We start from the raw sequence: 12,060 nt of genomic DNA on the forward strand, positions 1-12,060 counted from the left end.
GTGCTGTGCCAGAACTTTCCTCACCATCACCATCATAGGAGCGAGTTTCTGGCCAATGACCCATCCTATAGTCAATTGCTTCTTTCTTAATTTGATAGCTGGGAAGAGCACAGTGACTTCCACACTGAGGAGAAAAAGACGAGGTTTGATGATTAGGGGCACTTTGAGAAATTATAACAGGTCCTACTGGGATCCTCCCTTTTTGAATCAGGTGCAAAGGATAGTATTTGGAAGCCCGGGGAAGAGCTTCTGCAGGAGACAGTTACAAATTAGTCCTCTTACTCTTGTAAGCTGAGTGGTTGGCACCTGGTCCAGAACACGGCCTTCAGCATTAGAGAACATTCCCAAGCCACAAAGAATGATCTGCATGTTGCCTTCCTTATGCAATGAAAAAAGGGTCTCCAAAAGAAATAAAACACAGGTGAGGAAAGCTGACGAATAATTAGGAAAAGTAAGATGAGAGTCAGATTCGACATGCTGTACTATCAAAAACATAATGAGAAACAGCTCCATTAACTTTGCGTGAGTAACTAGATGCATATACTCTTAGGACTTAAATCACAAGCAAAGCGGAAATTGCGTAAAGAAGTAAATAATTTCTTGATAGAGCCTTTTATAAATAATCATGGTTTGTCTCTGGTGGATATTTCATGTTTAAATTGTCATCAAAAGTTTCTATTTTAGCAACAAGGCATGGGATTGTGTTTTTATGATAAATGTAAAAAGCGAAGTTCTTAACAACATCCCCTTAGAATTATTCCTTTAATTCTATTTACATCTGGAATTCACCAAGGAAACAAAAAACAAGCAGAAACAAATCATACATGATGGTGGGGACTTGTGCACTTGCGGTGGTAATAATGACCTCTTCGCAGTGAAAGTTAGCCTTCCGTGCACCAGGAGCACATGGGAAAGCAAATGTCTAGACAAAAGCTGATCTGGTCTGATAGAGCCTACAAAGCAGGAGAAGGATTTCTGTTTGCATCACCTTTATCACACTACCTTTTCTCATCACATCAGAGGATGATTCTCTACTCCACACTCTGTGGGCTAGATACAGCAGAGAGTGCAAGCCACCCTGGACTGAAGGTGGGGGAAGATTATTAGGGCACCCTTGGCAAGAAGGTGCCAGCTTTGGCCCCTAAGTCAGATGGAATGAGACCAGGAGAAGTGGAGAGATCCCCTATGGTGGAGAATCACTGCTATGGAGAGTAAATACATATTCTGGAACAGGTACTTGCTGCCTATGATGACTGAACAGTTGTCACTTTGCATCTGTGATCGCTTTTTCAAATAGCAGAAAAGAAAAAAAAATACATATGCAAAGATACACATTTCAACTCTCTTCCTGATTCCAATTCATCCTTGATACCCATGGCAGAAACTTTCCTTTCAAAAGCAGATCTGGAATGTTCCAAAGGCCCAGAGAGTCAAGGCTAATCTTCCTGGATGTTCAGTCCATTCCCAAACCCCCACCCCCACTTGGCTGGGCTGCTGCCAGGGCCAGACTGAGCTGGGTTCCTTGCTGCACCCTGTTCCTCCCCCTCTGAGTTGCCTCTGCTCACACTGCTCCCTCTGCTTAGAGAGCTCTCCTCCCCCCCAGTCTTGCTGTCTTTCCAAGACCCAGGTGGGCTGACCCCTCTTCTGGCTGGACGGGAGATTAGAGCTCTCTGCTCCTGCTGCTTTTTGCTTTTGCTCAGCTTTTGGCTGAGCTCAGCTTTTTACCTTTCCATGGTAAGGCTTGTACTTTAGTTACCTGCCAGCCTCCCCCACCAGGTACAAACACCTCAAAAGCCAGAACTTGTCTTAGTCATCTTTTTGTGAGAGAGCGCTGCAGGCAGTTAGGAGAGCTTTTCAGCACCGGCAAGGTAAGGTCAATGCTGGCTGATACACCTTTTCCTCTCTCTGTAGGGCCCGGTGATTCACAGTATGAAAACAGGAGTTAGTCTTTCAGTGTTCAAACCCCTTGCTACTTTTGAGATTTTGCTGTGGCATCATATTGTGTCCTGTGGTCTCAGCTTCCCAAAAGTATTTACACTTCTGTCCTGTAAGAGTTTAGGCCCTGGAAGCTAGGGGCTGTATTGTGTCTTTCATTTCAAATCCTGTCCATCAGATTATATTTTCCACATTGCCACATTGGCTTTTCCCTTGCAGCCAAAACCAATTCTCAGTGTGTTCAGAGTCGGTGCTGAGTGAGTAAGAAGGGTCCCCTTTGTGCAGGAGGCCCTGGACTGGCATCTTCCAGAGAATTCCAGATTTGTCACCGCTCAGGGATGGCCTTTTGGTTGGTGCCTAGTGAGGGTGGTTGCTCCTGCCAGCCAAGGACCCTGCTGGAGAGCTTGCCAGGTGAAGTGTTTGCTCTTCTTAGGATTTGTACAAATGGATTTTTATATAGTTGAGTGTGGACCAGTAATTCTCCAGAGTCAGAGCACCTATGCCAGATGGGTAGTTTCCCTTAGGCTGGTAGACTGCCTTCCGATAAGATTTGGGCACAAATAAATTGCTTACCCATTATGGACCTTTGGGTACCAGGCATGGAAGAGGGGAGGAGCCTGGGGTACAGCAGAAGGCCTGAGACAGTTGAAGGCCCCAGAGAGAGGTGGAATCAGGGTTCTGACCGATAAAATTCTTAACACACAGGGACCTCGGCTTATGAGATATACTAGTGATCTAATCCACAGTACGAAGGAATGTGGGTTCATTGGAAACTCAGCTGTTTATATCCTGAGCTTAGTGTGGTCTTGCAGGTATATTTCCTAGCAAAGCAATACAACTGAAAGAAAGATAATGTAGATACACGCATCCATAATTATAGCTCTGTTTATTGAGCTCTTTCTAGGTGAGATGCTTTGTGCTTTACATTAGGTGTGTCATTCAGGCCTCACTGCAACCGTAAGAGACAGATATTATTATTTCCACTTTAGAAATAACCAAAATGAGGCGTCAGGATGTTACATAGCTTATTTTACTTGCATACCCAAATTTTATTTTATCTTTTAAAAGATTTTATTTATTTATTCATGAGAGACAGAAAGAGAGGCAGAGACAAGAGCAGAGGGAGAAGTGGGCTCCCTATGGGGAGCCTGATGTCGGAACTCGATCCCAGGACCTCAGGATCATGAGCCAAAGGTGCTCAACCACTGAGCCACCCAGGCGTCCAACATACCCAAATTTTAACTGATGGCTTTTCCAAGTTGTTCTTTTTGTTTTCCCAAAGACTGAAAGAAGTGAAGCAGCTCAAGAGTTTTTATTTCCACTGTTGACCAAGGACAAGCCTGTTTAAGAGGTTTGCTGGAGAAAAACATATCAGTTGGGAGGACTGAAACCCTTTGGCAGAGAGGCAGGAGGGTGAACAACAAATATTTTCTCTAAGTAAGAGCTGGCATTTTAGGATGCAATAGATACAAATTAGTTTGGCTCCGTGGTCTACAGTAATTTCCCCAATGTCCATGTCTATCTTAACCCTTCGCTCCTGACAGCTGACTGGTCCTGAAATTCTTGACCCAAACCCAGTAAAGTAAGCTTCTCTCTCCTGCAAGCATGGCATTAAGAGGTAGAGACCATCAGAAGATCTGGATGGGAATAAATACATAACACGGAAGAGTTTTGGGTCCAGCTGCCTGCTCCTGAGACTTCTGATAGCTATGGATCTCTCTGCCTATATGGATGCGTTACCCTTTTGGTATTTAATAAATCCTGAGCTGGGGTTGGAGTACAGTTACAGGCACCCGTATGTCATCTGGGCAAGGCATGTGCAGCTCTGCTGTTTTGATCTTTCTTCTGTCTTGAACTCCACGTCTGCAGGAAGAGAGAGAAATCCATTCCATCTTTGTGGGTTGTGGGGTGGACACAGAAGCCGAGGAGAGTCTCCTAAACTTGTTCATGTTACCATGATACGTGCTAGGCAACCGCCAGCTCCTCCTTCCCTATCTGCTATTATCCTGAGGTTGAAAGGGGTGGGTGGCGAGGCTGAGAGCAATAGATGGCTCCGACCAAAGGTTGCAGGGTGGGGCCCCCTCACTGCTCCCTGCTGGGTGTGAAAGGACAAAGAGGAAGGCCTGTGCGCTTCCGCAGCGAGCCGGGAGCGCGCACACCAGGAGCCTGGTGGGGGAGGGGAGGGGGGGGGGGGAGGGGTGCGTGCTCGGAGTCTGCGGCGGCTCATCTTGGGCCTTGGAAACACTGATTAAGCACAGGAGAATGAAGAATCGATGATTAGTGGAACCACCTCGTAAAAATATCTGCTCATAAAAAGTAGGACTCTGAAATGTAGATGGCCTGATAATCTTCAAGTCTGGAAGATAAACTTCTTGAGTTGATCCTCCTTAAAAATGCACTCGAGAACTAGGACGAGATTCAGAATCTGCAGAAAGAGTAGAAATGATCCCCTGGTAAATTAGATAGAGTGATTTCACAAGAGAATGTAAGGACCACTGAGGGAAACAAATAGGACAACACCTGTGATCATGTAATCAAGGGCAATAAATAATAGAGATTTTGGAACGATAAATTATGACAAGTCAAATTGGTGGATTGAAGTAGACTAAAAAGACTAGGAACTGAGTCCAGCCAAGCAGATGTTAAATGTTTAGAATTTAGGAAAGCACTTAGGGTGAGTTCTCAAAACATTTTACTTGCAAAATTAGTTCAGATTGATTTGGATATGAACACGCTGGAGGTCAGACAACAAACATGGGCTCTGGAGAGAGAAGAGGCCCCAGCAGAACGGAAGTTCTGAGAGGGAGCAAATGTTTTTTATGTATCTTTTCTCGGTAGGACGTAATTTTTTTCCATAGGAAATACTTTTCAATGTATCTTTTTGATAACTGTAAGGAACTGATTAGTTTTTTTCTTAACTGTGAGGGCATGAAATAAAACAGGAACAAGGATATGCCAGGAAAAAGGGATAAGCACATTAGGTTCTATTTTTGAAAAATAGAACCTGGATCTGTTCCGTGTTCAGGAGAATCATGGAATGCAGTGACGCAATCCTAACCGTCCATTCATTCTGCAGGCACGTGTTCCCTGTCTCCTAGGCTGGGCGCTGTGCTAGTGCTGCCTACTGCCTGGCCGCCGGCCAGCTCAACTGGTGTTGAGGGCACCTCCGGAGGACGGCCTGGAAGGTCTAGGGAGGGACTCCTAGAGCTGGTGGGAATGGACTTGAATCTTAAGTTATAAAAGTAAATACTTATGTTGTATACTTTTATATATATATATATACACATATATATATATTTTAAAAGATTTTATTTATACGTGAGAGAGAGAGAGAGAGGCAGAGACACAGGCAGACGGAGAAGCAGGCTCCCTGTGGGGAGCCCAATGTGGGATTCAATCCAGGACCCTGGGATCATGACCTGAGCCAAAGGCAGACGTTCAACCACTGTCCCTACTCTTTTATAGTTTAAACTGTTTCTTTTTTTTTTTTAATTTTTATTTATTTATGATAGTCACACACAGAGAGAGGCAGAGACATAGGCAGAGGGAGAAGCAGGCTCCATGCTCCAGGAGCCCGATGTGGGATTCGATCCCGGGTCTCCAGGATCACGCCCTGGGCCAAAGGCAGGCGCTAAACCGCTGCGCCACCCAGGGATCCCTCTTTTATAGTTTAGAAAGCACCTGCATATACTTATGCTTACATGGTCCTTGTCACGGCTCTGTGGGGTACTGTAACAAGTGTTATTTCACATCACCTCTCTACTATGTTTGACACGATTGGCCTTGTCCTTCTTTGTGACATTGTCTCCTCTCCCAACCTCTGTAGATTTTGCTCTGATAGTTTTCTGTCCATCTCCCTGGATGCTCCTCACGTTCTATCACTGCTCTCCTCCTTTAACCCATCCCTTAGATGTCTGTGTCTCTAAGGGTGCTGTTTCCCGTTCTCATCTCCTTCACTTAATACACTGGTGGTAATGATTTATGACATGCTCAAGAATTGGGAGTGGAGAGTCCTCCCCAGTTGGGGCTGGGGAAAGAAGAAAGACATTGGAGAATTTCAAGAGGATGGTGCATGCAGTTAGAGAAAGCTTCTGGAGGTGACTCTGACAGTCCTTCCTCTTCTTTATTAAGTACCGCTTACCTAGATATGTTGATGATTATAGTCCCAGGCAACCTCTCTGCTGAACTCTGGATTGCCTGTCCAGTTTTCTACACGAAACTTATGCGTGGCTGTTTCATCCGAACCTCATGTTAATGTCCCAAATGAAATCACCTTGTGCCCGTTACCCCCCACCCAGGTCAGGAACATGTTGCATCCTCTCCCCCTCCCCTTCCCCACACAGCCTTGTTTCCTGTGATATACAGTCAATCTCCAAGCCCTTTAAATAATATCTTCTATTTTTAAAAAATATTTTATTTATTTTACACACACACACACATACACACACAGAGAACAAACAGGAGGAGAGGCAGAGGGAGAAGTAGACTCCCTACTGTGCAAGAAGCCTGACTTGGGGCTTGATCCCAAGGCCTCTGAACTGAAGGCAGATGCTTAATCAACTGAACCACACAGAGCCCCTAAATAATATCTTTTAAAAATCCCTAGAATATGCCCATTTCTCTCTGGTCCCATTGCTGCTGCCATAAGCCAGGACACCATCCTCTCTCCTAAATCATTGCAACAGATTCCTAACTTGTTTCCATTTTTCCAGTCTTCAGCTCTTGATACACATTCCCCATGTAGCCTTTACAATAACTGTTGTAAAATCAAAATCCAGCTGCATAACTCATGGCCAATAGGTAAAGAGAGAGGATGGCCCATGGTTCTTTGTTGCTGGGCTCCCACTTACTTGCTGGCCTCATCTCTTGCTGTATACACCCTGACTTCCCCTTGAACTCTGTCTGGCCATACTCTGTGCCTTCCCCAGATGTGCGATGATCTCTCTCATCTGCCTACCCTGCCCCCTGCCCTGCTTGGCTAACTGCTCCCATGACTATGCCTTCACATTTCAAATGTCCATCTGGCAAGCTTTTCCCAACCCTCTTCCAGCCATGAGTCTGTTGCCCTCCACTCATTTGCCTCTATAATCCCTTGTGGGAGCAGGTGTCTTACATTGCCCTCCTAGAGTGTAAAAGCTCTTTGAGGAACAAAACAGTTGTTCTACAGGATTTTACACTAGAGCCCGAAATAGAGTGGACACCCAGTTAATGTTTTTTGGATAAACGATGAGTGCGTAATGAATAGCTATAGCTCAGAAGAAGAAATAGAAGTTAACTCACATGTCTTAGTGACAGAGTGAGTCTTCTAATCTAGGATTATTTCCAATGGATCCTATATTTACGGTCATAGAGACCCTATAGATGTACATAAGTTGGAATGGAATCTTTATAGTGTGACACGTTTTACGGGCCTGTTTTCCTATTTTGCCACAGAATGGTAGCACTCAATGACAGCTAGGGAATGAGGAGCCAATGTGGCTGACAGAACAGGTATGATAAAGTGAGAAGTGGCCTGGGAATCGAGGCCCCACTGCCAAGACTGTCCTCTCTTGGCACGTAGCTCCTCTCAGACTCGGCCTCCACTCCACAGAACATGTGGATAGATTAGATGATGTTTCAAGACCTATCTAACTCTATCACTCAGTTGTGCTGCATGTGCCACAGTGCCCATTAAGCTATTTCCTCCTTTAAAAAGCTCAGTAAGTGGGGGCACAAGGGTGGCTCAGTGGCTGAGCGTCTCTGCCTTTGACTCAGGTCGTGATCCCGGGATCCTGGGATCAAGTCCCACATCAGCCTCCCCACAGGGAGTCTGCTTCTCCCCCTGCCTATGTCTTTACCTCTCACTGTGTGTCTCTCATGAATAAATAAATAAAATATTTAAATAATAATAATAATAACAAGCTCAGTGAGTAACTGGTCAACATGCTGAAAGGTATGATGTGTCCTGAAGCACAACACAAAGATCTCTTGACATGGGTATCCTGGACGGCACACGACTGAGCTGGTGTCAGATGCAAATGTCTTCCCCTGATAGTAGATGGACCCAGTTTGAAAGGTGGGAAGTTGTACTGGAGTCTCACACAGCAGCCTATCCTGAGGGTCTGTCCTGTAGTCTATCCCTGGATGTCTACAGGAAATTCCTCACCCCACATCTTCTAGTGAGGAAAGCACGCCTGGGCGGGGCGGAAGGGGGGGGGGCGGGGATGTGTCCAGTCCTATAGAGGAGTCCCCTACCCTCTCTACCACCAGCTGCAGCTGACTGGATGATGGTGGCATGTGTCACAATCACAGCCAAATTTAAGGCTCGTTAAAAAAGCTCTTGGCATGACGTCATGCAAAAAACATGAGCGGCAATCAGGCCCTTGAACTGGGAAATACTGAAAGAATGGGGTGACTAGCCCTATTCATTCTGGTGGTGGAAACAGGAGCTGAAAAGGACACGAGAAAGAAGCCCCGAAGTCACGTCGGAATGGGGAGGTGTCAGGTGCACCTAGAGTTAGAAGGGAGCAGAAACTGGAGTTTGCAAAAACTGAGAGGTTTTACTCACACGTATGAATTGCTGAGGGATGAGGTAAGTGGTCTGGGGTAAAGAACAAGCAAGTCAGAAAGATGAGAATAGAGTGGACAAGGAGAGAAAGACCACAGGGGGTCAAACCCACATATTCCTGCTGCTGGGATCTGGATGTCGGTCTGGGACCTGCACAGTCTTTTGGTCCAATTCTATGCTCAGAAAGTTCTGGCCCTACTGTGCTTCCTGTTCTTACTTCTGTGAGGTTCTTTCTCTAGGGTGTATCCTTACAACAACCATTCCTTCCTCATCTCTTTTTGGGACCTAGAGGAACCCGACTCATTGCTCTGGCCATTGATAGGTGTTCGGGTGTCTGAGTATCCTAGGCCACTCTTTCTCCATACTCCTGTAACATTGACATTTGCACAGCACGGCTCCTTTACCAGGCAGCGACCCAGTTCCCCCTGCACTGGTACTGAAGGAAATATTGAAATTAGAGTTCTACGATTTGGGGCTTATGGATTCCAAGGAAACTCTGGATGTCTTCAAGGAGGTCTAGAAATCCTCTGAAATGGTATGCAGTGGGTGTGTGTGCGCGCGCATGCTCACTCACCAGAGAGAGGGAGAGAGAAAAGAGTTTCTATAACTTTAATCAGACTCTTAGAGTGATCCATAACGAGTTAAGAGCCTACAAGATCACTCATTTATCACTAGACTAGCTGGGTTGCCAAGAGTTCAGTCTCTAGAATCAGAACAGTGACTGAAATCCCAGCTGTACCGCTTACAACCGGAGTAGCCTTGAATATGTCTTCTCCCCTATATCTTATGTTATTCATGCATGAAATGGGTCTAATACCAATAGCACTTACATATAGGAGTGTTAGGAGGATTAAAAGAGATAACAGACATAATGTGCTTAGCACAGCTCCTGGCATATAACATTCTTAGTGGTGGTGTATATTACATTTTTTATTATATTTAATAAATAAAATTGTGATCGTTGCTCCATTGTCATGTGTTTTCAAGCCCTGAATATTTATGTCTTATTACTGAGGGGTTTTTTTGGTCAGAGAACCAGGAGACCAGAGGAAAGGACCAATAAACAAATACAATTTTTCAAAAATAGAATTTTTATTCTCTAGTGAAGCATAGCAGGAAATGCTTCTAAGTGGGTGCTTGTAGTTTATACAATGTATAAATAAGTGTATAAAATACTGATGAGGCAAATGTATCTATTTTATACTGATGAGCATAATTTTGTATATCATCATAATCATTAATAAAAATGAGATGAATTTAAAGTCAGCTGCTTATAGGTTAGAAAAATATTGAAATGACTGGAGTTTCACTTAAATTGAAGAATTGTTACCACTTGCCATACACACATTTAATACCTACTGGTTCACTGTAGGGGAATAACTAAGAAACCAAATGTGCCGATTAGAGTTTATAGGAATGTTTCAATACAGCTGTTTTTCCTTCTTATATTTCTTTTTTTTTTTTTAATATTCTATTTATTTATTCATGAGAGACACACAGAGCGAGGCAGAGACACAGGCAGAGGGAGAAGCAGGCTCCATGCATCGGGATGCCCAATGTGGGATTCGATCCCAGGTCTCCAGGATCGTGCCCTGGGCCAAAGGCAGGCGCCAAACCGCTGCGCCACCCAGGGATCCCTCCTTCTTATATTTCTTTAATGCCTGGGAAAAATCCATGATTAGGCACATTTTTGGCATTACTAATTAACTTGTGTGGGACAACATGTGATCCACAGTAGTTTAGACCTCTGACTAGTGATTTTAGAATAAAAGCAGATACAGTCAAATACATCTTACAGAAACTGTTAGGATAGATCTCATTGTGACGCTGTGTCCAAATGGGAGAGAGATGACACCATTTTCTCAATTGACTTCAACTAAATACCCAACTGTGGAATCAGAGTTCCCAGGAATCTGCCTGGACTCTCAGAAGCGGCGGAAAGGACCATAGTGCAAGAGTGAGCCTGCAATCGGCTGGGGCGATCCAGCTGGTTCTAACAGGTAACTCCAGATGAGGGCTTCTCCGTGGTGGAGAAAGTAAGTCCTCAGAATTCCTGATGGGAGGCCCTTGACTTTTAATTTGACAGGTGGTTAGTCAGGTGTATGTGAATAATCATTATACGGGAAACAACCCCAGCAAAACAAAACCCAACCCAACTCATGAATGTGAAAAATGTCATGTTTCCAAAATAATGATGTCCAGCCTGCCTTTTGGAAAGGGAAGAGGCACAGCAATGGTCTTTACCAATGCAGCATAATGTTCTTATTCTACCAAGTGGAAAAAATAAAAGTAGAGAATTTTCTGGCCCTCATCCAGTAGCTCTACCTCTATCGATTAGGTCTGTGACCTGCAATTGCTTTAGCCCACATAGATATTTGGCTGGACTTCATGTTTGGTTAGGACAAATGTCCTGCTACTTGCAGATCGTGTTGGTAGTAGGAGTCATGACAGTGATGATGATAGTGGTGATGATGGCGATGACGCTTTTAGTCGGGTGCTCTTTTTGATGCATATTTGTACATAATTTCTAATCTCGAGGTCTCAGTTACAGTCTGGTAGGGGGCTTCTGTGGGGGCCGTCTTACCTCTGAGAGAATGCTCCTCTGTCACTTGCCTGCACCTGCCCTGGGCCATGCCAGGTTTAGGGCCAGTGACCAGCAATTCATTTAGGTGTAAGGCTGTTGCACCGCAGCTATCTGTTCAAACATGTTGAGAACTGATTCTGACCCTTATCCTGATCCTCCTTTAAGGCGTACTCGTGTAGGACACAGTATCGGCTCAGGGTCTCTCCCATGAGAATAACTAGTTAGGTACTCTCTCACTGTTTGGCTGCTGCTTTTTTGTAAGGAATGCGTGACTGGTTTTTTCATACAAAACTCAACTTCCTCCTTGTCCCCCCGATTCTGTTTTGTTTAGTTTTTTTTTTTTTTCTTTCTTTTAGAGAGGGACAGAGATAATGAAGGCATTTGGAAAATTCTTTAATATTGCTACAAGTTTCTTCCTTATCCCTGATTTGCTTCCCGTAGTATCAGGTACCCATGATTTCAGTGACTTGTGGTCAACCTCCGTCCAGAAGCAGGTGATCCTCCTTCTGACACATTGTCAGACAGTCAGGAGGAGCCTAACACTATCTCAGGTGCCTACACCATTCACCTCACTTCATCTCACCACATAGGCATTTTATCATTTCTCCTCATCACAAGAAGGGTAAAAAGAGTACAATAAAATATTCAGAGAGAGAGAGACCATAGTCACATAACTTTTATTATAGTGTATTGTTATAATTGTTCTGTTTTAATATTGTTGTTAATCTCTCACTGTGCCTAATTTATAAATAAAACTTTAACATAGGAATGTATGTACAGGAAAAAACATAGTATACATAGGGTTATTTCAGGCATCCACTGCAGATCTTGGAAGGTATCTCTTGCAGATAAGGGGGTGGGGGGGACTGTAGTTGCTTTTTCTGCAACAGGAGACATGAACATTAGTATAATTACAAATGGTTCCCAATTTAAATACTTTATTTCTATTCCTTTTCTATAAGGATCTCCCATTGCACTGACTTTTTCATTCCTA

At 44.3% G+C, this 12,060-nt stretch overlaps 2 long non-coding RNA genes across 4 annotated transcripts in view; one reads left to right on the forward strand and one right to left on the reverse strand.

The window, feature by feature from the left end:
• LOC102156887 overlaps positions 1–12,060 on the forward strand; it is a 54,081-nt gene that overhangs the window by 13,603 nt on the left and 28,418 nt on the right. The window lies entirely within an intron of this gene.
• The window catches only part of LOC106558610, a 34,527-nt gene continuing 34,222 nt past the window's right edge, over positions 11,756–12,060 (reverse strand). Inside the window, exon 5 of the long non-coding RNA XR_005353592.1 lies at positions 11,756–11,947. This is a non-coding gene — a long non-coding RNA (uncharacterized LOC106558610). The remainder of the gene's footprint in view (positions 11,948–12,060) is intronic.

This window comes from Canis lupus, chromosome 1 (assembly GCF_011100685.1).
Source record: "Canis lupus familiaris isolate Mischka breed German Shepherd chromosome 1, alternate assembly UU_Cfam_GSD_1.0, whole genome shotgun sequence".
NCBI lineage: Eukaryota > Metazoa > Chordata > Mammalia > Carnivora > Canidae > Canis > Canis lupus.